The sequence below is a fragment of the Buteo buteo genome, chromosome 21 (genome assembly GCF_964188355.1).
Source record: "Buteo buteo chromosome 21, bButBut1.hap1.1, whole genome shotgun sequence".
Lineage (NCBI taxonomy): Eukaryota > Metazoa > Chordata > Aves > Accipitriformes > Accipitridae > Buteo > Buteo buteo.
In genome coordinates this window covers 5465033-5487562 of record NC_134191.1, presented here as the reverse complement: position 1 = coordinate 5487562, position 22530 = coordinate 5465033, and the positions used below count along the sequence as shown (strand labels likewise).

Here is a 22530-nt window from a genome sequence, read left to right as displayed (position 1 = left end):
ACATACGATGTGCTCTTAGATTAGCAACAATAAAGGCTTTTATCCTGCTTTGCTGCAGGGGTTATCTTGGATTTGACACTTTAAACCTCTCTTCATATTTATCTCGTTTACAAATTTTCTGGGTATTTGGCAGTCAGATCCTTATTTTGGCAGTATTTTGCAAGCAGACTTCATTTCTACCCTGAGTCTTCATGATAGCGAATGAACCATCTTAAAATGTACTTTTTAAGGAAACTGCTGAAAATTACAGGTTTGCATAAAATGTGCACACAATATCTCTTTTGGCAGTGCCGTAAAAGGCAGGTAACATTTTCTAAACACACTTGTCATATATGAACTGAACACGCTCCAAGGAAACCCGGTAACACTGGCCCACCATTAGCTGGTGGGAGACCAACGCTGCTACTGAGAGCAACACAAGTGGAGTCAGGGCTGAGGAGGATTTCAGCTCTTCTCACAAATAACTCCCTGATTGAAATCTGGACTGCTTTCATTTCTGGTTATTTAAGTCTTGCTACATGCTACCTGGCTTTCAAAAATTTGGATAATATACCACTGAAGTTAAAATGAGCAGCAGAGACAGCTGTTCCCACCTGTGAAAATTTCTCATTAATAGTCTAAAAGTCAAGTATCTCAAAATGTAGAAACACAAATACAGACTTTCCTCCTGAAAATGTTTATATGGGTGAGAGAATTGATGTAGGCAACACACATTCCTTCCATCATGCTGTCTTTAAGATAAACACAAAGTACCATCAACACTCTAAGTGTGCATGTGGAGCAAACAAAGAAAAAATCCCATACTACCAAAGCAAGACACTTCACTACACTCATATTTTCCCCCCAAGGAGATGATTAAAATAGAAAACCAAACCGCAAACAAAAATCCACTTTGCGAGCAGCAGTGGTCCTGCTGTCTCATGAGTAGAGGGAAGATCTCCAAGCATCCATGTCCCCTCGGCTCACCTGGCATCCCACACGGGAAACGGTCCGTGCAAAACTACATGCCCTGTCAGATTTTACCAGATCCTCCTGAAAACGTGAGGTTTGTTCGCCGACTGCCTCAGTTTACTCACCAGCAAGATGGGTAAACGCTTTTGTAACACATTTTGAAAACCTTGGATACAAAGATGCTTTTAAAAAATAGCTGTTTTCAGCAGGATTTTGGAAAGACAAGTGGGAATAATCTTAAAAAGATCATGACCTGAGCCAGTGCCACACCCTTTTCAGTTGACTTTAAGAGAAAGCCCCCTTATTGCTCAGGATTGGGTCCCACCTATTCACCCGGTACCAAGGGACCAGACAAGAATATCAGAGGCTTTGCCATTATACCTGATGTCGGGCTGGACCTTGTAACTCTTTTGATCCCACAACACTTATTCGACTTAGTGGTCTCCTCCTTCAGGGCAGGGAGGTCATTTCGGGGAGGCTGCAGGGTGGAGCCCTATCTCCAAGTGATTACTGCAAAGCCAAATTTAACCAATAATATAAAGACTATGCAGAAATAGAGAGCATTGCAGAATGAAAATCTACTTAAAACAGTAACATTTTTACTAAAATCTAAATGAGAAGAGCTTTGGGCATAGCCAAAAATAGATTAACAAAGACCCTGATCCCACACAAACTGGCTGTGAGTAATTTTACACAGGAAAGTAGAACACTAGTTGAGCTGCACCCCTGCCTAGAATTACGGGCATACATTTTTTTTGCCAGTGTCCTAGCCTTGCGAAGCCCACAATTCATTATCAGGAACCTAAAGCAGCAAAGGTATCTCCCCTTCACTACCTAGAAAGCACACTTTTTATTAACAACAACAACAAAAAAAAGTGCACATGCACACACACAATAGCACAAGAAAAAATTCTCTGAAATTTGATTTCTATTCATTTTTCTTATGTAAGACCAGCTGAAATATATTCAATGTGCCTGATTAAAATATTTACTACAAGACTTCCTGAAAGCTTTAAAATATCAAACTTGATCATCAAAATAAGCATTTCTGTGCAGTATTTCTTCTAAACAAAGTGAACCATAACCAGCTAATACAGCTGTTTCCTTCCCTTCAAAACTCCCTGAGTCACATTCAACTGCATACAGGCTGAAATATGAAATATGTCCTATTATTCTCATAATTATTATTTTCTTGTCCTGTGTGGGAAAAGATGCAGTCAATGATTTTGCCAACTGTACATTTGTAAGGGGGGGGGGGGGGGGGGGGGGAAGTTTTTCATTTGGTATTTGGCTAATCCCAAAAATACAGGATGTACACTGATCATGAAGAGCAACATCTGGTATCAGGCAGGCTTGTGGGCCCAATCCTGCACACAGGTTACTCTTCTCACCCGGTGCACTCGGTTGGGTTACTTGCACTAATACACACAAACCATATGTAGAATTGCTTTGAGGATGGTCAGTAGCTGTCTGTTCAGTTTTGTTGTACCTATTTTATCTTATTTTTAAAGAGGTATCCAGCAACCTAAAAAAATCTATTAAACTAAATATCTTAAGTAATCTGAGGGAGAAATATTTTTTCTGACCATTATCAAGGTGGCTACTTTTTATCGTGCAGCGTATATTAAATCTCAGGAGGCACGGTAGAGGAGATTTTTCTATACCAGGAGTCATTATCACCTCCTCAGAAAGTGAAATGCAGGTGAACAGTAAAACTGCGAGGGACCAAGTGCACTTCTTCCACCTCGCTTTGAAGAGGGGGAAATGGATTTGGTACAGGCCAAAACACAGGGATATTAATGCTTGCTACCTTGCTGCTTCTCGGTGGAAGGAGGGAGCAAATCGTACTGTATTTTCATTTTCAGTCATTAGCAGGCTGTTCAGAATCTCTGGCTGGTGCTTATTATTTATTCTAAACAGAAATAAAATAAAATAAAACTAAACAACAGCACGAGGACAAAGCTACGCACGGCACATTCTCCGTTTCAAAATAATATTACCTTTCAAGTCCACCGTAACCTTGGAAAAGAATCACTCGATGTGCGCCAACGCTACGAAACTAATCACAATCCATTCCTCCCCCGCTTTTTAATAGCTCTTATAGGAAATATGGGTACAGTTAATAGACAAGTTAAGAACAGCTCGCTTCCAATACGGAATTTGAACCGCGACTCCAAGTCCTGCATCTTTTAATGATGGATTGGTTATTTGCCTCACACGAGTCACTTTGCATAACAGAGCTGGCCCTCATTGAATTCATCAGACGTAAAGACCATCACGCGTTCCCAGAAAGTATCAGACCTGTCAAATGCCCCATCAGACGATGAGAGGCCATCTCTCTGACGCTGAGAGCCAGGAGATCAAACGCTGCCGCCTGTTTGGCGCTCGCCACCTCTTCCCCCTTCCCTAAAACGACGCTCCCTGCCTCAGCGCCAGCCTTAACCGCTTTATGCCTGCGCCGCACCTCTCCTCGGGAAACTCGGCCTCCCCGAACCCAAGTCGCGGGAGGAGCACCCCCTCCGTCCCCCGTTCCCCCGGCACCCCGCAGCGAGGGCTGCAGGTGCGGGGCCGCCGGGATGGCCGCCGGGCCGGCCCCACCGCCCCGCACCCGCTACTTCTCCGGACTCGCGGCGGGTCCGCCCGGCACAGCCAAGGTCCCGCGGGGAGCCCGCCGGTTCCCCCTCAACTCGCCAACCTCCGTTTCCACACGCACCCCCTCACGCACCCCCGGTTCCACACACGCACCCCCTCACACACCCCATTCCACACACGCACCCCCTCACACGCACCATTCCACACACGCACCCCCTCACACGCACCATTCCACACACGCACCCCCTCACACGCACCATTCCACACACAGACACCCCCCCACACGCACCATTCCACACACAGACACCCCCCCACACACACCATTTCCACACACACCACCGCCGCGACCTGCGCCGCTCTTCCCGCCCGCTTCACCGCCACCTCGGCTCCAGGCGGCCCCCGCCGCGGGCGCCCAGGCCGCGCCAGCCCCCCCCGCCGCCGCCCGCCGAGCCCGCCCGCCCGCCTCCCCTCAGCGGGGGCAGCGGCGGCGGCGGCGGCCGGGACTCCCGGCTCTTACCTGACAGGCGAGCGGTACTCTTGGTCACGGTCATGTGAAAATATTTCCGAGGTATCCTTTAACAGCCTTTAAATATTGAAGCCTAAAAACAATATTTGCTGTTTTACCTTTGAAGCTTGAACAAAAGCTTTGTTTTAGCATTTACCTCGGTGTGCAATAAGAGTTAATAATCAAATCCGTCCCAACCCCCACAAATGTTAAACAAAAAGATAAAAGAAATGCAAATAGCTATTGTCATGGAAAGTTAAAGTACCTGTCTGTATTTTTAAGTGAAAACTATTATCTCTATCAATCAAAATTTAAGAATACAATAGCACTAATCACACAAGGTGCTTTGACTGAGGTACTTTTCCTCATAAAAAGTTTTTTTTCCCTTTTTTTTTTTTTTAAACCGGTGCATAAAAGTAATACACTTACAATTAGATACGGTATTTGTAATTTTGTTATTAAAAACCCTCAGCAGTCTTATTGTTAATAAATGTCTCTGAGTCTGTAGGCTGATTTGTACCCAAGACCAAAGTCCCTACATATTTTAATAAGGTTGGTGAAATTTTATTCAGATTCTCACACTTTCCAACATGTGGTGGAACAGCACACTCTTCTGTTTGAGAGGAGTTACTCAAACGAAGGAAATAGTTAATTGGTAACCAAAACTACTACTTCTGGCCTCGCTGCACATTTTCCACATTTCTCCAAACGCTGTCTGTACTACAACCGCCTGCTTTGAAGACGTGCCCTTTGTCATCTTTTCTTTAATTTTTGATACCGGTTCCCCCTCGTCGGACTCTGACGTTCTCCTGATACAGCCTACATTACACACACAGGATACATACATTGTGCAGGCACACCGCGTGGATTTTCTCGAAAGTCATTTTTAAAACTAATTTGTCCAGGCTGAATCAGAAACCGAGCTGCGCAGTTAATAAGTGCAAGAGCGAGCGACAGTAATTACGCCTAAACTAAAAGAAAGAGCCCGAGATTAAAATACCTATAAGTAAATAGTTAAGCCAGGATGCCATTATGCAAACTCTGCTCTCAGGGAGGGATGTCTCCCACACTGAGGAGCAATAGGACTGTCATTTTTTCCCCCTGCAATATCAGGTTTCCTTACTCTACAGTTCTGGTACTCTGCATCATGGCTAACATCTCTAGTGTGCTATTAATATCAATGAAGAGACGATTCAATTTCCACATAAGAAAAACCTTCCTATTACAGCGCAGACATTCTAGTGAGGACCCTTGCGAAGGAAACAATAAAGACCAGAGGGTTGGTGGGTTGTTTTTTTTTTTTTCCCCTCCTCCCTTTTTTTTTTTTTTTTTTTTTGCTGCTGCTTTTGCAGTTCTGCGTTGCACACTGTTTGAAAGCTTTTAGCTAACAATGGAAGCATTATCTTCAGGATAGTTACAAAACAGGATTTGTTAGTACAAAGAATAATAACACCGAACTCATTCCCCCCCCCCCGCCCCCCCGCAAATACCTGTCTATTGCAATACGGCATTTAGTACTTTATTCAGAAGTATATTCCAGAAACACCTGTATTCTTGATCTAATTCCCTGCAACAAACTCCCTCAGCGGACCAGGTTTGCTTAAGGAAGTTTGGACGAGTAAAAACAAACCAACCAACCAACCATTTTGTGCATTTATAAAATGGAACAGAAACAAAAGTATCTTATTCAACCCGAGTGCAAACTTACCCATTAATGAGGCAGAAAAAGGCTTAGAGCTGTACAGTAATTCCCAACCAACTGCAGAAAGTTGAGAGTTTGAAAACACTAAAGCACTTTTGACTATCCAGCCTTTCTGTGCTTCAACACTGGCTGCAGTGTAAGGAAGGACTGAAGGTATGTGGTCTAAACACAACAAAAGCCACTGCCTTACTGTAGATTAAATATGCAGGAAGAGGCCCCTTTGCATAAACACAAACACTCAGCAAATGAGTAACTGGCTCAAATCAGACGCCTGCTGTGCATTCTACCTGTCCTGATCTCTGACAAGCTACACAGCTTGTTTAAGGGGATAGGAGCTACAAAATCAAATCGAATCATAGCGCTAAACGCTTTGCTCGTATAATAGTAAATAACAACAGCACCAACAACTCAACGCCAAACGTTCATTTCTAATCTAAGCATTGCTCTGGCAAAGAGCTGAATCGTGTGCTATGCCCGCTTTGGCTCAGCCACCCATCTTGCCAGAGCAGAAGAAACACAACCAAACACCACCTGTAAAATTCATTTTCATTAACTGTGCTGAAATCCAATACATTCCTGGCCCGGTCTTTTCTTAACGAGGATTTTAAATTAATACAGAGACTTTTGGTTGAGTTGACAGATTAAATCTGAATCTGCTTTTACTGTCCCTGTTTTGTTTACTACATAGAAGACATTCCACACCCACACCTATTTTAGCGGTTCTGAATCACTGCATAATGCGCACCTATTTACTAGTTTATTTGGGGAAAAGGAAGAAATTTCTGAAGTTTCCCTTAAAAACATTATTTTCTAAATACTACTGTCATAAAACTACCCCTCCAAACTATATTTACTTCAAAAAACAACTAAATTAGAGACTCTGATAACCACCGAGCACCTCTAAGCATTTATTATTATAATTGAATATACATAATTATATACTGTGATTTACTCTTGCTTCTAGAAAAATAAATTATTTTTCAGTCTCATTTATCCTTCCATTCCAGAAATAGAATGAAGCAACACAATTTTAAAGCAATTGGAATTCACCAGTGTCCCTTCCTAACTTAAGGAGTCAAATCACATTGACCTCTTATTGTAAGTCCTAGCTACATGTTGGTTTTGGTAATTTAATTATTTTTTAATAACTTGCAGTATTAAATGATTGCTATTGAAACACAAATATGATTATACTCCTCTGCCTTACTCTCTTGTGCTCCAGACTACAGCGTAGCATGGACGACACGACTGCGTCCGGCACCGAAATTTCATTCTGAAAGAGCACTTACATGCAGGCAGACACAGGGAAGCTTTGGGCTTTCAAAGATGCAACACATATTTACTGGATTCTCAAGCATGTGTCACAGATTATTTCAAAGGATACCGGATATAACTCACAGTTTTAATGCGGATCGAGCGTGTTCAGTTCCACTGAGCACTCGTTCAGTATGGAGGGAGTTTCTACTTTTCCTTGGATAAACTCACCACGTCAAAGCACAATAAAATCTCTAACATGAGCTAGTCAAGCCTAACAGGATAAAAATCCTCCATGAAAGAATCCTGCAAGAAATTTTAGAGCCCCTGTATCATTCACCATTTTTACATTGAAATGACCTTCCAAATAAGGTGTCAGATAATACGGTTCACATAGATGATAGTGATCTAACCTTGATGCAAATAAACCATAGAACAAAATTTAATCAGTATATCACTGTGTAAAAGCCTTTGTCCATCCCAATGGAGCTTCTAATGACTGTTTTGGCAGTTCTGGCTGGTAGTTATGCCTCCCTGCTCATATATATCTCATACTGGTTGAGCAAGCTAATGGAACTGCTGTTAGTGGAATCCAATATTAATACCCTGCATCGTGCAAAACTGGATGCAACTGAATATATTATACAATTACAGGTAGTATCTAATTCCGTAGGTATTAGATACTGGGGTCTAAATTAATATTTTAATAGAGAAAGTGAAATAAATACTACATTTCAGGTAAGATATCTGTGAACTCTGGATCTGCCAGCCTTCCTGCTGTAAGCCTACTCTATACTCACACAGAACAGACATAGGACCCTGACAAAAATTGGCAGGCAAGCTTTAGATGCTGAGTGACACATACTGATGCACAGAGTCAAAGATGTCATCTTCATGCAAGCTCCACTAGTTATGAGCTTGAGAAAAAAATGAAACAAAAAAAAACCAACCACAAAACAAAACAAAAAAAAGGGGGGAGGGGGGCGGGTGAGAGTGGAGCGAGACCTCCAGAAAATAAACAGGGTGTACAGTTTCAAAGGCTACAGACACAGACATTTCATTGTTCAAGCCAATTATCAGTGGAAAATAATAACAACAGATGGATTCAGAGTCACTGACTTTTCATATGCACTTCATCTCTGCACAACAGATGATGAAATGCGAGAGCTATCTCGGCAAGGCAAAACATCTTTCAGTAAAAGAACTCTATACTCCAGATGGGGACCTTCTAAGGCAGCTGATTATCTTCTTATAATGTTGTAAGATAGACTTACTAAAACATTTCAAGAACTGATCAGATAGGATGAGCACAATGGCATCATTATGAGGAGTAAGTTGCTTCAGCCTCAGACTTGCAACTAGTCAGAGATTTCAGTAGGGTCAGAGCTGCTCGTTCCCCATTTTCGCATCAAGTACCGGTTCCAAAAAAAGGGCCCGAAGCTGCTGCTCGCAGCCTGGGCAAAACAGGGGGTCGGCTTTGCCCAGAGAGGGGATGCAGGCGCGGGGCCGCCGAGTCAGCGGCTGCATGAATTGGTCCCCAATAAAAGTCCTGCCGCTGCGAGAGGGGCGAGCCCGCTCGCCTTCTGCAAGCATGCCGTTTCACACGGGGACAAAGGCAGAGGACAAAACCTATTTACAAGCACGACTGTTTCCACTATAATTGCTAGATGTAAAGGGACCTCGTCATCCAGGGGCCTGCAGCGATGTAAATGAGGAGCAACCTCAGCTGAGTCAATGGAGTTACACCCACGAAAACTGGTGTGAGGCACAAATGAGACAAATTCTTTCTTACAAAGCCTTTACAAAAACTCATCTTTTTATGGGAAATAAAAATTTGCTTTCAAAGGGAAATAACAAATACATGTAAATTTTGGTGGTTCCGGTGATAAGCAGTTCCAACAAATGTCACAAACACCCAGTGAAGAACCACCTACCTCGCACAACCTTCTCCCACTCAACCTGAATACCACAAAGTATGTGTTTTTGATCACGTGAATCAGGTACGCCACAATCTCAAAACTTTAAAAAAAAAAAAGTAGTGGAAAAATTAGCTCATTAATCTTTAAGACAACATTTCTTTAATGGAAGAATACTACATAAGTAGCGCATTAAAATGAACTGGTTGCCATTTCCACAGTTTCTTCTCCAAAACACTGCAATGAAAATTTAAAAAACAACACACTCTGTAAATCAATATCACATACTGAGGGGTAGCAATACACAACACACACACTGAACTTGCACTTACTGCTAATTTATTTCACAAGTTACAAAATATTTCTTAAGTAGAGAGCTGTTGGCTTCACAAACGCAAAGGGGAGAGATGAGTTTGCGGGCACAAAGCACAGCATTTCCCCTCTTTGTGAAGTACTTTGTCAAAAGTAAATTCACAGGGGAACATACGAGCAAAGAGTAAATTTTGCCCAGGGCAAAATTCTGCAACTGCTTTAAGAAGCAAACAAGAACACAAAAGATGTGTAATACAACCATCTGGCTCTATTCATGCTATATCAATAATCCCCAAAATTTATCCCCACCCCCTTAATCAACCCACACTGATGCCACAAAACCAAATGGCATCACTTATGCTTCCTGCCCATCACATTTTGAAATGATATTTAATATGCATACAGTACATATTTGCATGTTAATCAATTTCTTTAAGAAAAAAAATATTTTTGCTTCATGAGCTATTAGTTCTGCTTTTGCTACTTATTCACACTGGGATCTCTAAAACCACCAAGAAAGTCCTTGTGGTAAAGATACTCTCATATCGACACAGCGTCTCAGGTATCAGGATAACGTACCGGTCAAAATTTCAATCTCTTCTTCTCTCTAGTTTTGTGTCACAGTGTGAAAATAGCAGAGGGTGAATAATAATGTGCCAGCAAAATTAGCTGTTCAAGAAACACGGGTAAGCAATCCGTTTTGAACTCGAGGTTGGATGCATTTCTAAGCATCGCCCTATTCGGGATGCAGGGAAGCAATTACGTGGAGGGGAACTGGGATATCCTACGTGTCTTTTCCATCTAGGATTTTGAATATTTGCACCAATTATTTCAGGTTGACACCCATCCAGGAGCCGGCCTGCTCGTGAAGGAGGAGGGGAATGGGAAGCTCCTGGCCATGCACAAAGGACAAGCCTCCGATGCGCGTTGGCTGCACAGCCGCTCTCCCTTCCCACCCCACGCCTGTGGTGGAAGACCACCCCGGGATGGACAGACAGACAGAAAGACAGCCATGTGAAGTGACCAAAAGGGCGGCTCCACAATTGTTTGGGGTTGGCTTCATTCTTGAGGGAAAATCACCCGCGTAACCATCATGATTCATACCGTGAGCGTGCGATGTGAAACCGGTACCAAAAACAACACTTCAAAGATGGTCTCTCTCCGGCGCTTTGGCGACCGACGGCCACGGCCTCGGGCGCTGACTCAGAGCTCTTATTCTTAATCGACTTTTCTGCAACAACATACCCCAGCCCAAACCCTGCATCTACCCATGGCCGTGTCTGGCTGGCTGGCACCTTCTCCGTGCCAGGGAGCTGCCCAGGGGCAGATGCACGCCATGGCATGGATGGTGCCCCACGGCCAGCAGCGCTTCTTGCCCTCCTGTAGCATGAACATATGGTTGTTACGTAGGGAAGAAGAAATACAAGCCCCGAGCACTCATGGCATAGGTGGAAATGTTTTGCAACTATTTTCTTTGGAAATAAGCATATGTATAGTGGTTATGTCTGGTCCTACATCCAGACTACCAACCTGAGATCACAAACACTTTGTTAATTTTTTTTTTTATTTTTTTTTAAATCCATTTTTGGATTGCTTCTGCTGTTTCTACGGCTTGACTTGTACGGCCTCTTTGTAAGAATTGAAAACAGGTCTCCCACAAACACAGGAATGGGCGAATGGTTTAGAGAGCTAATCCACACCTGGGCTACGTAAAAGGGGCTCATATTTTCCAAACAGAAACACAACCCCTTTTATATATGAACCAGATTTGGATCCAAACGCTAAACCCTTCACCACATCCTACGTGGGGCTCTGCAACAGTCAAGGGGAGCGGCGGTGGGTGGTGGCTGCACCCGCGCTTCTGCGGGAGCATGGGCTCCATCCTGATGGCGAGCCACGGACGAGGAGTCGTCGTGACCTTGGACTTGGGCGCGAATGGCAGACCCGTCCTCAGTTACACCACGGCTAACGTAGGGTAATCCCCATTCCGCGCACGCCTCTTACAGAAGAATCTGGCCCTGTCTCGTTACTCTTGTTAGAAAAATGAAGGCTGTGACAGAAAATAGCTGAGAACTACATCTTGCCGATGCCAAAATACAATAATAACATGTTCAAAGATTTAATTTAGAAGACTACAAAGTCTAGCTCATACATCATAACACCTTGAAATAACACTTTAAGGTCAAATCCTGTGCATTTTTGGAAACCACCAAAACATAATGAAGTTTTACTTAAACACAGCATTTACATTTATAACGCATTTCAGATTCTTCAAGTAAGCTAGACCACATGCTAGGAAAATGTACTTCCCACAACATACAAATTAAGTCATATACAGCCTTCCCTCCGCAGGCTGAACGGCCACCAGCACAAATGGAAGTCCTGTGTACGGATCAAAGGCAGGCATGTGGACCTCAGAATATGATTTTTTTTTTTATTTTGTTTTTAATTGGCAAAACATCAAATCCCACTAGTAGTTTATTTTTGTTGCCTTCCTTGCCCCTTTTCTACCTCTCCCACTTATTTCACAACGGAACATTTTTAAACCACTAGAAATCTTTGTGGCAAAGATGATGTCATACTGACACAAGATCAGGTGTGAGGTATGGTATGAATAAATACTTATCCGCAACCACATTTAATTTTCAATGGTTGGGCATCAAGAGACAAAGAAGTTCTTATGCAGACATATTAACTGAGGATTTAATTTTAAATGGTCTGCATTTAAAAGAGCAGGAACAACGCACAGCAGAAGCCTAGAAGAAAAAAAAAAAAAGAAAACACAAAAACCCAAAACCCCTTGCACCTTCCTTCTTGGTTTTGGGAAAGCAATGCACAGCTCTAAAACTTACTGCTCTTCACAGTAATAAATATATGGTGCTTGATTACTTCGTCTTCTAAGTCACCGACACCATGCAGGATAATTGTACTTTATGCACTGCTAATAAAAACTCCCCCTATGAAAATAAATATGTATTTTACAGTAATCAAGCAGGAACTAATTCTGTACTTTTTCACAAGTAGCCATTTACTTTGGCACTGAATGGTAATGTGTAGTAGAGAACGCAGTATATGCTTTAACCCAAGAAAAATTAGACTTGAAAATTAATACACAGTGAAAGACAAATTTAAAGCAGCCTTCTTGTGTTCTGACATAAGAATATAAAAATGACACGAGCAACTAAAGATTAGTTTACATACTTTTCAATCACAGCTGCTGCTCAGTAACCACAATACCTTTAAAATGACATTCTACCGAAACAGATACAGTTTGGCTGCAACAGCGGCTAGATACAGTTAATGTGAAATTAAAAGGGCATTTTTTATTTACACACATCGTACAGCACTGAGCCCCAGCACAATTACAATGGAAAGATTTTTAGCATGATTAATTTAGAAATAATCTAGTGATAAATAGAGTGCATTGCAAGTGATTCTGCCAAGCAAATTTTTATCATCAGCCTTAGATGTCAAAACACAGTTTCAGGGACAGAGAAAGAACGAGTCACATCTTCTTGGTTAATATTTAATTGGGTGCTAAAGATTCCTCCTAAGGACCTCTGAACCATCACTGACAGCCCCACAAGATGTCCCTATCTATGAAACAGATACCAGCCCTTTCTGTATAAACTAAAATAACACTAAATTTAATCAAACCATTCAATTAATAAATCACCTCAGTGGACATTGCAGCCCAAGCCCTGTTTAATTACATAATTTTAAAAATATTTGCACACTGCAACCACTAAGATTGGCTCTGAGGTTTCATAATACACACTTAACACTTGAGTTGGAGAACAAATTTATTTAATAAATGCAGAGCTAAGTGCAATAATGCCACTCCACTCAAACTGCAAAATCACTTAGCATATCCTGCGAGAAAAAGCAAATAAACTTTTTCCCTGTTTAAATGCATGTCACTGCTACCGCTGGCTCTGGCAGGAGCCACCTCCTTTCTGCCTGCATTTGTGCATTTGCCTGAGCGTGGGAAGGGGGTGGGAAAACCAGGGTCCCCCTCCCGTGGCGCAGAGCATCCCTCTGCTCAGCCTGAAACCCTGGCCTCCCTCTCCTCGCCCTCTGCCTCCATCCCTCCCTCCTCGCTTTCCCCCCCCATTTCTCCCTCTGCCGTGCTCTTCTGCCCTTTTTCCCCCTTGTTCTCTGCTGCTCACGGGGTCTCCCCAGCCTCTACCGACGTGCTCCAGCTCTTCCCATTCCCAGCTCGAGCTCCTGCCCTCAGTTTCCCCCACCTGCTCTTTTTCTCACTGCCATTTGAGATAGCTGCGGTGAAAAAAGCTAGTTAGGAGAGGTGAAAAAAAAAAAGGGCAAACAGGACAGAGGGAAGGGGCTGGGGAGGAGAGCCAGGGAAAAAAAACAGTTTAATAAGGCCAAGCAGAACTACACAATTTCCAACAACAGCAAGAGACACTCCTAAGCACCAGGATGAAAAACAAAAACCACAGACCAAGTGTGTTGCTTGAAGTGGGATTCAGGTTCTGGGATGGGTGTAACGCCTGTATCCGCAGGACAGAAGAAAGTCGTGTTACTGCCATATATAACTAGGTGTGACAACACGGGAAAGAGGTTGAAATACATATGGACCAAGCGGTGGCCTTAAATGAAGGGGGAAAAAAGCAAAGCTAAGGGTTTGTCACAGCTTAGAGGCACAGCTGTGCGCACTCGTACAGGCTCTGCATTCATTCATATAGAGCACAGCTTTCAGGTCCTGTGGTTCCAGCATGATTTTTGGACGAAAGTTGAGCCTTAAAAATAAATAAGTCTATATTTGGCCTGCCCTGGATACGCAAAGTTCTCAATAGTACTTTGCATAGAAACAATCTGAATTAATACAGGTTAAGTTTTCAAGATTATAATATTCTTTACCAAGCCAATGGATGCACCTCTAAAATTCACTGCCCTGACAAATAGTAGAGCTCTTGAAAGTCTGCTTGTATTAGTTTTATGGATCTATTCTACTGCTTAAATCAGGTCTCATTAAAATTACCATCCACACAAGTTCTCCCACTGGGAAATCTACATGCCAGAGCTACTCCAGTTCCGCAGGCGGTGCTCGGAGGGGGTTGCATATTGCAAAACAGCTGCGGACATGGTGGGGGAGAGGACGGGGAGAAGAACAAGAGGACTTCAGGACAGCAAACAAGTTGCTCCTTACCCTCCTCTGATTGCAATCAGTGCAACTTCTGCTCAGGCGGTGCAAATGCATCCGTGAAAACAAATGCTACTGCCAGAAATGAAACCAGGGGGGTGGTGTAAAAAAAAGTGTCCCTCGGAAAGCCAAATCCAGTCTCAAACATCCATTTTAGTGCTGGAATGGCAGGCTAAATATGCAAACACTGCACCTGACAACTTACGCTAAAGCATATGATCTGCACACTGCCCCTCCAGTTTAATTTTTAATAGTAACAGTACTTAAATCTCAGCATTAATGTATTAATGTTCAAATGAATACAATTAAAGGTATCTCTATTTTCTCCAGTGCTAACGACCTGGAAGATCTCTCCACCCTTCATGTTTGCAGGGATTATTACAAATATATTCCGCAGCCGTTGTTTTGGCAAAGAAGCAAAAACCTTTGCCTTTTAAATATAAAGTAACAGGAATAATGAATAATATATCTTCTGATTTTTGTTCTGCCATGATATATATATAATGATATATAAAATGTTCATTTATTATTATCACACATCCTAGGAAGCAGACATGCAAAATTACTTTTTTTTTTTGTCTTATAAGGGTCATTTATCATACGGAACGTCCTCCAAATAGGTAGTCCTAAAATCTCAATTTACAAAGACATTTTTTAAAGCTGAATTCTTCAAACAGGGCTACTCTCCTGATAGTTAAAATAAAAACTTTATGATATTGAAATAGCTGGATTTAAGGAGGGAAAAAATCCTCTGCATTTTCTTTTAGAAGTTCCTGCCCCAACAAATTAATGTCTGCCTATTATTTTTACCTAAATCTTCCTGCATTTATTAGTAACAAAAGCACTGTGTGACCCTCTTCAGGCCAAGTTCAGAAAAGAAAAGCATTTACTAAAAGGGCATTAATTTTTATCGTAGCATCTGTGATCTTTGGGTGGGGAAAGGAAACACCATAAAAAACGAAGTCTGTATGTACAAACTATCAGTCAGATTTTAACACTTATGCAGAATAATGCAAAGCTTTATTTCTTTTTGATGTCAGCAGGCTTTTTTTTTTTTTGCATTCCATTTTTCAATATGTAAAATGACAAAATGCAAAAACAAAAACACGAAAATGTGCTTGTTAGGGCTGGCCTAGTTTTTTGAAACACGCACAAAAATAAAACCCACTCATAAGATCTTATTTTAATATGTAATAGAAGAATCTGGCAAACATTAGCCAGAATAAGTCTAGCCAGCGAACACAGACTAACATACTAGTCTGCTGCTGTGAAGCAAAATGGAAATTTGATCTTGTTCTTCCAACACACAAGAGCAGCATCTTCCACCTAAAGAGCACCAGAGGAACACGGTGTAGAGGTGTCTGCGCGGGGCCACGGCTGCCCGAGCAAACACCCTGCTCCTGCTCAGCTCCTCGGTGCTTACCACCGCCTAATCATCTGATTTGCTGTCAATTTGCAAAAGAAGCCCCCTCAGTTGTCCCATCTCCAATCTCTCCTTTGCCAAAAGACGGGGCTGGTAAAAATAAGTCAAGAGTAAGCACGTGCCTTTTCCCCAGTGCTACGTCCACGCTCGTTCCAGCGTTGGCCGCTGCGATCTTGGCGAGCAAGACCCAGCAAAAACCGAGCAGCAGCGCGAAGCTCTTTTCACAAATTTTCTTTGTGCCCAAAATCCACTCCGAGTCGCGCAGCTTTGAAGCGGTACCCAGAGAAAGAGTCAGACGTAAAACTACCTCCAGGGGAAAAGAAAAAAAAAAAGATGATCAAGAAAGAAAAAGGGAATGGGAGAGCTGGAGTCAGCACAGCTAAAGACTCCGATGAGGAGGGAGGTGGAGGGGGAGGACAACTACAAAGCGCTTAATTATAAACCCAAAAATGTTAGAAAACCAATCTCACGCTAACAATTTGCGTATTTTGGGATTACCTACGGATGAGGAAGGTTCAGCTTAATCAGCTATCTGTGCAAATGGATCCCCAACGTGCTGGAGCTGAACTCAATGGACAATCCCGTTAGAGTGGAAAGAGCACATGAAACGCCCTTGAGAAATGTGGCTAATGCCACAAACACCGAGGAAACAACCGTTAATAAATTCTTCCATTTTCAGGCTTAGGAGGCAAAGGGCAAATGTTGAAAGAAGCAGAAGATGGGAAGGGCATGGCTACGCTTTATAAAAAGTCCATTTTATGTGTCACACGTTCCCAAGGCTGGTCTCACTCCTCAGATTAAAAACATCTTTTTTAACCCACTAAAATAAGCCTCCCAAGAGAGAAACAGCTACATCTCTTCTTTAAGCCACCTAAACTTAAGATGTCTCTCCCTCTTCCAGGATAGGAGACAAGAGAAGTAAAGTCTCTACAAATAGAGAGAATAGAGTCTCTGTAAAAAGATGAATATTGCAAAAAGTCTGTATAAAAAAAGCTTGCAAAATGTATGCATCCATGTATCAGAGGCACTCTGTAGAACTCCTGTTTGGGCCTTCTCTTTTTGATCAATGCTGTCCCACAGGATGAAAGCTGCACCCACATCCGACCACAGCACGACGGAGATTTACTTGGCCTCTCTCTATCTTGTATTTACCCAGGAAACATCCTGTGGACTACCACGTATGGAGAAAGTCGCCAGCAGAAAGGATTTGGGGGTGGGTAGCCCCCCTAAACCAGGTTACACACTGAGACAGACATAAGCTTGACCAGTGCTGGAAGACCAGATCTCAACCTGCCGCCCTTAAGCCACAGCCCACGCCGGGAGCTGCTGGGACGCAGAGTCAGGAGAAGGTCCACGTGGTGGGACGAGACCCGAGGAGCTCAGCACTGCCACCGTTATCAGCCACAAGCAGCCTCCCAGACATCAAAGGCCCGTCAATGATACCGTGGGGCCCAATCCTACCAGCATCTTACCCATCCTTACCACTTAAAACACTTATCGCCATGTGCACGAGGACTCCGGAGCATCCCCGCCGTCCCCCAAGGACCAAGCCTGGCTTCAGCGGCCGCCCTGCAGACCAGCTCCTCTCCTACCTGGGTCTGATCCAAGCGCTCAGGCAGCGTGCTCTTACATTTTATTCTCCCCCTCTCCCCGAAGCTTTGGCAACTGAAATCTATTATGATGTCAAAAGGTAGCTGACAACATAAAATGTATCCCGCTGAGTTGATGCTGCACGCTGCTAAATTTACAACAACATAAGTATCATAAAAATTATAAGAACTGCAAATTAACCACTGATTTTTTAGTTCAGTGACATAAATAACAGTAAAGATCTGGAAAACTTCCAAACATCTTTACAACTGTTTAATTTGTCAAAATCTATCAAGTGTATTTCAACCACAAACCTGTCCTCTGCACTGCATTAGTTTTCACGTACTTACACTGGCATCAAAGGCAACAAAAATAAAGCTTATGTAATTACTGTATTCAGATGCACCTTTCCAGTCACACATTTATTTCTGCTTTTCTTCTCCCTGTACTGCTTTGTTGACACTAACAGTCGGCAATGTTTTAAAAACATTCACACTAAAAAAGAAAAAAAATCACTACTGCTTTCCATCCCTCCTAGGTTTGCCCGGGATACTCAAGAAGGCACATCGCTCTGTTTGCCAATTTGACTGGTTTTCCACTCACGTGCTGTGTGTACCTCACAATGCTGACGTCAGCAACCCCTTTTATTTACTCCTTTATTTGTGCACCAAGCTCTGCAAATGCAAAGCCACTTTTCCAGCAGCTGCAAGAGAGCAGGCAAAGATTAACAAAAATAATAAATTTTATAGGCTCTATTGCTTTTCCTGAGGGGGAAGGGGGAAGCTCATTTTTCTATAGCTATTCATTTTGTATGGTTATATATCAATTATTGTCTTTTCCAAGACATAGATGTACTAAAAAGAGTACATTTCTTTCACAACCATTGCAAGACTAACTATATTTGAAGTCCAAACGTGTTGAATTGATGATGTTACATGAAGTTAGGGTCTTTCTGGAAAATAATACAAAATGTGCTTCTATTATTTGACCACTCAGAGGCTGTGAAGCTTCCTAAGCCCCCGACGCTCAGCCTGCTAAGGGAGCTTTGGCCACTGGACCAACACAACGGCGGAGGGGTTGCCAGTACTGGCCCCAGCACAAACCAATGCAGGCAATGCGCTTTTGCCTTTTGCAGAAAGAACTAGCCGAGATCTTTTGTATTTGTTGCCCTATCCACGGGTTTACACCATGAAAATTCATACACAACTCCGACTGATGTGAGGCAGTCCTTATATGCAAAAAAAAAAAAAAAAAAATCAGGTAGACACCAAGAACTGACAAGGCTTTTCTGTCCTCTTTTTTTGCTTTTAAAAAGGCTTCTCATGGTATGGAGAAGGGCTTCTCCCTCTGAGCTGGCTCCCTTTTCCTCAGGAGCCATTTTGTACTTTGCCTATACTTAAAATGTAAAATATTACAGGAACCAATTAAACCTTCTTAGATAGGAGAAACTAATAAATCCCTCCCTCTAATAATACTAAAGTGCAGCTCGTGAGTGACTGAACAGAGAAAACACACTCGCTGCAGCTCCACGGACATAAAAGCCCGTCGCAGAGGCCGACGAGGCGGGGGCTTCACAAAGACGCGGTCACCAAACTATTCACGTGTGCTCACTCACGCCCGGCCTCAAAGCTTCATCTGCTCTCGAGAGCTGAGAGCCGACGTGCGTATCAATTTATCCCCATCATCCCAACCAGCCAAGGCTCGGCGGCTCCATCGTTCGCGGACCATACGGGCGATGCAGCTCCGTCCCGTGGGCTGGCGGGCGGAGCGGCACGGCTCGTTTTTTGAAGCAGGGTGGTACGTGCTGCGATGTGTTATACCGCGCTGATTTCAAGACCAAATCTCGACCACGTTGGCTACCCATATGGAAGCTGGAAAGGAAGCTGAAGGAGTGGGTTTGACACAATAGGTTAAACCCAGCCCCCCACTCCCAGTAAACTATACAGTAAATCTTTTTACACTGTAAGAGCAAAATAGAATTGCTTACCGTTTGTCTTAAAAAATAGGATTTACACTTAAAATACAGAAAAACAACCCAGAACATAGCACAGCTCTAAAAATTAAGCATCCAGACATACAAGGAATTTTTAAATTAATTTCCCCACTGTGTTGTTTGCAAAAGCAGTACACTTAAATGGCCACAACTCCTTCAGTGACACCCAGAGGGACCATGCAAGTGCTATAGAATGGTGCAAGTAATTCAAAGTTCTTTGATTAAATCTAACATAATTGCACATAACTGGAAAAAAATCACAGCAAGTTGGCTTCGCATATTGCATTGCATAAATCAGAAGCGATTCCCACAAAATCTATCCTTTCCAGATTATTTTATCTAAGCAACATATAGCTGTTACAACCATTTTTGAGTGATTTTGATTCTCGTTGTGGTATAATGAGTAATGAAGAAAGCACGTTTTTTACTCTGGTTTGCACTGATGAGATGTGTTTCTTCTTTGACTAAACCCTCGGTGACTCAGTTCTGCCACTTCACAACGAGTTCTCATGTTTCCCTCTACACAGAAAAAAAAAATAAGTCTTCAACTATCCCGTACTCAGCTCAAACCGAAGGGAAGACCTTGAGAGCTCCTATAATTCGTGCTGCTCATCACAGAGTAAGACCTTACGCCAAAGTGTCATGCTAACTTGGAGGAGTCCCAGAGCCAGCAAACAGACACCAGCACCACGAAACACTGCCTGAAGGCAGAAATGCCCCAAAACTGCATTCTCTGCAGGGAAAAGGAGAGATTCACTGTGAGCTTAAGGAACTTTTCTCACTAGATGCAGAAGAAGATGGGCTTGGCCAGAGTGACTCCCCTCAAAACGCAAAAGCTTAGCGACAGACTCCTGCAACCATCTTTCTCTGATGTTCCCAGGAGGGGCAACCACAAAAACTGCTTGTTGTACTGAAAAGAGAACAGGCCTTTTTCTGTGCTCTGCACCAGATTGTCAGACTTAAGTTTCTCTTTCCAGTAATGTGCGATGCAAAGGCTCTGTGCTATGTGGGGCCTATTATTTTCAGGCCTGGAGACTTAATCACAATCTACTTTAATTGGCACATAGTACTAAAGTATAAATATTAATAACATTAGCAAAAAAACCCAAAAACTGATTGAGATGGCAAGCTGAAGACCAAATCAATAAATCAACAGTAATCTTTTTTCTTAATCACAGCAGCTACTCCAGCCTTTTTATTGATCTTTTTCCTTTTGCTTTATTTCAATATAATCTCCTGAATCTTGATTGAATTAGTGCAAAACAATTGCACACCTAGCCAGAATAAGCCACACTCTGGTTTTAAAACCCATCTTGTGGTAACAGCTGCACAGTGAGTTGTATGATGTTGTTGAGACCAACCTTTCGTTTCTCAGCTTCTCCCTTCTCCTGGTGCTCGTCCCTGAATCTGCAAACTGAACAATCCGGCAGATTGGTGGGCAGTCCAAATGTGATCTGTCTAGGAAAGAGGTAACCACGCTAGATCTGACCTCTTCCCAGGGACAATGATTTATTCATGTGTAGATTTAAAGGAACCTTCATTTAACTGTCTTACTGTAATCTGAAAGCTAGTAAGAAAACCAAACCACGTATCTTCTTTAGACGTATCTGTTGATCAAATATTTTACTCCGATGTTCTCTACAGCATCATTACAGTACTTGCACATGTTCACCCCAAGTGTAAATCTTCAGCATGTCCTACCTGCCTCTGCAGCAGCTTTCCTGGAAACGGCTTTATTGTGTTCTAGTAAACTTCACTCGTGTTATTTATTCTCTTTTAAAAGAGAAGTTACACTTCACTGTATTCGTTCCTAGAGAAGGCAAGTTTCTGCCTATCAAAAGACAAGTTTACTGCAAGGACTCTTGTAATAATACTGATAATGGGTAGAAATTACGCATTTTATATGGGAGAAGACAAAGCACTTCATGTTTTATAATAGTTGTGCTGATATCATAGTTTCACTAAACTGTGCTTTCATACAAAATTATAGCCTTCCCTCCTGAGTGACCTAACCTGCAACTATTTAGGATAGATATAATGGGGCATACCGTCAACTACAAATCAAGAGATGCACTGGCTTCAGTGGAGATTTTGCAATTGACTTCCAAAGACTTTTAAAGTGACGATCTGACCCCATATTTGCAGTAAAGGGCTGAAATATGCTACGGAAAGAAAACAAAATCAGGCTAGAAAAATCATGAAATAAAACTTTAAAAACTGGCCAAAATAACAAAGAGCCTTCAGGTTGCAAGCCGAAAAGGATCTCACATTTTAATAAACAGACAGTAATTACAAGTATTACTGAACAAAGGAAAAGGAAACCGAAACACGCCGAGAAAGATAATCAAGTAAGAAATGTGCTTATAGGATGCCAGTCCAACTGATTAAAGATCTTCAGAAAGCAGGATATCCCACCTAGAGCCGTTAATCCTTATCTGGATCCTTACACACCCACACCCCTGCCAACATCAGATCTGAGGATCGAGAACAGCAGCCCATCCTTCTTCCTTATTACTTCTGTCCCTTTCTTTTGCGTATGCCCACTGGTGCTACTCATCACAGCCCGTTAAACGTATGCTACACAGCCTTCATTTTGCTTACATTAAAGCATGAGGGAAGCTGCAATCAGTAATTTTTTTCCCCACGTAAAACGAAGCAAGGGAAGAGATCCCAGGCTGAGTGTCTTTTCAGAAGCAGTAGGTCTCCAAACTGGGCGAGATATATAAACGATACGACACGACTCACGAACATGGTCTAGCAGGTAACGGCAAACAAACAGCAGTAGCTAGTTAATGATGATCTGCAATAATGTCGAGGAGACTTGTTACCGTGTAAGTAACCTGCCACACCGGGGATACAAATTGTCTCTGATTTGATAGCACCTACTGCAGAGAGGAGCGTTATCAATGTGCTAGCTTGCTCAGATAAATGGAGTCCTATTTCCCTGTGCTGCTGCTGTCACTTTCTCCGGTCCGTCAGCCCCTTTCTTAAACCAATTGCTATTTTTATTACACTCCTTAAAATATGAAGCAGGAGACTCCTTTTCCCGAAATACACCAGGCTAGATAGATGACGCCTTTTAAATAATATTCTGTACTTGCTGGCCCTGATCCTTGCAGTGTTGTTGC

The 22530-nt window shown here is 42.6% G+C and overlaps 1 protein-coding gene across 8 annotated transcripts in view; it reads right to left on the bottom strand.

Moving 5' to 3' along the window:
* FOXP1 (forkhead box P1) overlaps nucleotides 1-22530 on the bottom strand; it is a 389251-nt gene that overhangs the window by 225885 nt on the left and 140836 nt on the right. The window contains exon 1 of one of the 8 annotated variants that reach the window (XM_075053036.1): nucleotides 20764-20826. The exons of the other annotated variants lie outside the window; for them this stretch is intronic. The gene's annotated coding sequence lies outside the window, so the exon portion shown is untranslated. Of the gene's footprint in view, nucleotides 1-20763; nucleotides 20827-22530 lie in introns of those variants that run through there. 8 annotated transcript variants of the gene reach the window in all.